We start from the raw sequence: 5,171 nt of genomic DNA on the forward strand, positions 1-5,171 counted from the left end.
CTATACTGAGAAGAGATGTGACGAAATCTCGCAGACGGGAGTGGGAACCTGCGCCGGGTCCCGAGCGTCATTGATCTCGATTCCTTGCGTCCGAAGTCTAAACACGGGTCATCCGTGTCATAGGCCAGAATTCCCACTCCGTCATGTATTTACTGCGGCGGAGGCTGTTATTTACCATTGCAGCACGACTCTTACTAATTTCTTGCCTCTTTCAGTTCCGACATCGGTGCACATGTGCCGTGGAGCAACTGGATGAGACATTCGTTTAGTCGATGTGTTCGGGGGGGGGTTTACCATTGCAGTAAGGCGAATTCTGAAGGCATCTATTCCGATAATTCCCTAAATGAGAGAGATAATCAAATATTAAGTTATCCACGACACTGCTGGTTGAATTCAGTGGCTGTAATTTAATTACTTGGACAAATACAGCTACCCAACACTTTTATTTAACTTTTCTTAGATTAATACTAGTTCGTAGTGACATATGTTACTGTCCTCCTTTCCAATGTGACAATTTAGGAACTGCATATTACGTATATCATTTTGATTCTCGATTTATTCATTCCAAAACCATAGTGCCGTATCTCAGTCTAATGCTATAGGTAAATTATGTTATACAGGGTGATTCAAAAAGAATACCACAACTTTAGGAATTTAAAACTCTGCAACGACAAAAGGCAGAGCTAAGCACTATCTGTCGGCGAATTAAGGGAGCTATAAAGTTTCATTTAGTTGTACATTTGTTCGCTTGAGGCGCTGTTGACTAGGCGTCAGCGTCAGTTGATGCTAAGATGGCGACCGCTGAACAGAAAGCTTTTTGTGTTATTGAGTACGGCAGAAGTGAATCGACGACAGTTGTTCAGCGTGCATTTCGAACGAAGTATGGTGTTAAACCTCCTGATAGGTGGTATATTAAACGTTGGTATAAACAGTTTACGGAGTGGGTGTTTGTGCAAAGGGAAAAGTTCTGGACGGCCGAGAACGAGTGATGAAAATGTAGCACGCATCCAGCAAGCATTTGTCCGCAGCCCAGGAAAATAGACTCGCAGAACTAGCAGAGAGCTGCAAATTCCACAATCAACTGTATGGAGAGTCCTACGAAAAAGGTTAGTAATGAAACCTGAACGTCAACTACCCGAGGCGATGGATTGGCCGCCAGGCAGCCCGTGACGGAGCACTTCATCACTGGCCTTCAAGAAGCCCTGATCTTACCCCCTGCGATTTTTTCTTATGAGGGTATGTTAAGGATATGGTGTTTCGGCCACCTCTCCCAGCCACCATTGATGATTTGAAACGAGAAATAACAGCAGCTATCCAAACTGTTACGCCTGATATGCTACAGAGAGTGTGGAACGAGTTGGAGTATCGGTTTGATATTGCTCGTGTGTCTGGAGGGGGCCATATTGAACATCTCTGAACTTGTTTTTGAGTGAAAAAAAAACCTTTTTAAATACTCTTTGTAATGATGTATAACAGAAGGTTATATTATGTTTCTTTCATTAAATACACATTTTTAAAGTAGTTGTATTCTTTTTGAATCACCCTGTATTACTTGCTACGTACTCTTGCCAATAGATCATTGTCCTATCTGCGCTACCCAGTTGTCATTGATCCCCTAGTGTAGACAAACATCAAAATTCTGCCTTAGAGATAACCAACAAGGCAACATTCCCAGATGTTAATAAACGATCATGATGAAACTTGGCGGGTGTGTAGAGGGGGCAAAATAGTGCAGTATGTATTTTTTGTGACCAATACCAATTTTAAGGCGTAAAAAAACACCCCAAAAGGTAATCTGATATTTTAGTTTTAGAGAGAATATCTTCGAAATGATGATGCATAAAATTTTTGTATAAAACTTGATATGTTATTAATGCTCTTGAAAACTATATAATCAACTTTTGTAATAACTTGAAAATTTGCAAAATACCCCCCACCATCAATTAATTTCGAAAAATGAAAACTTTTGTTATAACGTAAATTAATGAGGCTTTCAAGCCGCATGAATCCCTGTGTAACAAAGCTGATTTCTGAAATACTATTCTTGGAAAATAAGCTGTACATACTGCGCTGTCAGAGTATTTTCAGTATACCTAAATAAATATATTTCTGGGTGCACTCAGCCTCGTGATGCCAATTGAGGAGCTACTCGACCGAATAATAGCGGCTTCGGTCACGAATACCATCATAACGACCGGGAGAGCGGTGTGCTGACCCCATGCCCCTCCTTTCCGCATCCTCCTCTGAGGATGACACGGCGGTCGGATGGTCCCGGTAGGCCACTCGTGGCCTGACGACGGAGTGCTAAATAAATATATAAACACATTACTAATCTAATCTTAACTCTTTATTATGAAAGGAACTAATTGCAATGAAGATAATCTGTAACGAAATGCATAACGTTTTTTACACTATGCACACAAAATGAACGAAATTTCTTCATGCAATATGCACGATGGAGAAGACAATATAAAACAAAATTCAGCAGAGTTTCAAACTGTCACGGGTGATCCTCTAAACATCCTGTTTTGTATGACATATTTCAGTACATTAGTAATCCTTGGCAAAGAAAATTGATTATGTACTAATGACTGCAGTTTGATTATATTGTTTCTCAAGTGGAGATTGAAATCATAATCATTCGACAGAACTAGATCTGAAAGTCTCCGCACAAAGTTCTTCCAACATCGCAAGCTGTATGCGTCCCATGGCTGTACCTGTGCCGTCGAGCCATTTGGAGTCATCAGATGAGCAAGTTCCTTGTCCTCAGGTACGATGCTCTAAACCGTTCTTCCACACTGACTACCACAAGAATATAGCAATAATACAGATCTTTCTTTCCCACTGGGAAAGAAAACATCTTTCACATATTTCTTCAGAGGGTCATAAATCAATTAGCATAACAATAAATTTTTTTTCTTTATTGTTATTTTGCACCTCATGCAAGGTGGCCTTTGGACGCCAAAGTAGAGCTGGTGGGGAGAGGGGGAGGGCGTTGGCGGGGGTGGCAGCGGCGGCGGCTTCCCAGGCGGCGACTAGTGGCACCCTTGCCGGTGATAGATGCCTCACTGGGCCCCACTTTGAGACATCTGGCTTTGCTGCACCCGGTACCCACGCCACGGCACATTACATGGACGACGGGGGTTGCTGTAGAGAAAGAATAACGAACACAGTTAGCACAACGTTCCAGACACCACCAACTGCTGCAAGGAAAGAAATAATTCCGATTATTTGTTAGGAGAGTGAGTATGTATTACCTATTTCACTCTGGCTCCTTGGCATCTCTCTCAGGTCATCCGACATCTCTTTACGTCGATGAATGCCTCTCTGCATCTCCTCCACCTATGGTGGCATTTTGTCCACGCTAGAATTGTGGAAGAGCCATCTGTTCATCTCACTGTCACCTAAAACCACATATTAGTTTGTTTAGTAATAAAAACATGTACACACGCGAAGTTTTTTTTTAGAATATGTACTTACCACTTACATGAGATCTGCGATGGCTCCTTCTTATCCCTAACACATAACTATCCCTGTACATCTTCTTATTATTCCAGGAAATCGTCTACAGCAACAACAAAGAATATGCACCATATTACATATACACTGAAATTTTTGTCAAACAGCAACATATTATGTATACACAGTACTATGAAGAAGAAAAATATATTTACTACTTACAATGCTGATGATGCTGCTGCTGCTGGCTTTTAAAGGCCAGCTCCCCAATTATATGTTGGCCATATAAAGCACTCCGGCTTCAGGCCATAAGTGGCCCATCGGTATCATCCGACCGCCGTGTCATCCCCAGTTGAGGATGCGGATAGGAGGGGCGTGTGGTCAGCACACTGCTCTCCCAGTCGTTATGATGGTTTTCTTTGACCGGAGCTGCTACTATTCGGTCGAGTAGCTCCTCAATTGGCATCATGAGAGTGAGTGCGCCCCGAAAAATGGCAACAGCGCATGACGGCCCATATGGTCACCCATCCAATTGCTGCCCACACCCGACAGCGCTTAACTTCGGTGATATGACGGGAACCGGTGTATCCACTGCAGCAACGCCGTTGCCATGTTAGCCATATACTGAAACAATAAGACGACATGTAATCAATACTACTAAATTCTTAGGGAAATGATTTTTGAAATCATGTACAACAGCAAAGACTCACTCACTGCCCACTGAATAACACCATCTTATCATGTATGTGAAGAAAAACATATATACTACTTATGATGTTGTTGCTGCTGATGCATCTCAGCATTCATTTTGTCCACAATTTGGTGGATATGTGCTAAAACAATAACACGAAATGTATATCATATGCTACTATGAAATTCTTAGTGGAAGAAAAAGTTGCAGTTTTTGATATGAATAATAATTTACCAGGTAATACCCACTGCCATGGGCGTCAGCTGCCAGTGGTTTTGCCACTGATTGCTTCATTTTTCCAAATAAACTGGTAGCACACACATGAGTAAGATAAGGACGTGAGACAATTGCGAACAATAGTAGAATGAGGCCGGGGGTGGATGGGGTAGGGTTTATGTAGATTCAAGCTCTGCCTGCAAATTTGGCGGAAACCAATCAGATTGCACTATTTGGGGATACCATGGTCGACAAGTTTGGAAAGGTTCGTTCACTCACTCTCACACATTGGAATTAGCCAGTCAAGAGAGAAGGGAGAGAGAGTGAGAGAAAAAGAGAGAGAGAGAGAGAGAGAGAGAGAGAGAGAGAGAGAGGGAGAGAGAGCATGCTCTTTGACAGGAATTTCCCGGGTATCAAATATTAAAGGGTTGCCGCCACCTGATGCTTTTTTCGGGATTAGTGTGACTTACGGCATGCACGTTGCATGAGGTGGCTAGCAGTGCAGCAGCTGACATGACAGCGATCACAGGGCCCAAGAGGGCTATGAGTGTGGGAATACGCAAAGCGGCCAGCCCAGTGAAGCTTTTGGGGTGTGGGTACGCAATGCCCAGTGATCGGCGCAAAAGATTTTTAACAGTGTAACTGCGTGCAGTGAGTTATTCTGACAGTAGGCCTTGTCCAGTCGGAATAAAAAGAAGTGATCTATTTCATTAATTCTTTTCGATCAATTTTATAAATAAACAGTATATCCTTTGCCATGGAATTGAATTTACTGTGGTGAGATCCTTCCTTTACAGCACAGACC

The sequence above is a fragment of the Schistocerca americana genome, chromosome X, assembly GCF_021461395.2.
Source record: "Schistocerca americana isolate TAMUIC-IGC-003095 chromosome X, iqSchAmer2.1, whole genome shotgun sequence".
NCBI lineage: Eukaryota > Metazoa > Arthropoda > Insecta > Orthoptera > Acrididae > Schistocerca > Schistocerca americana.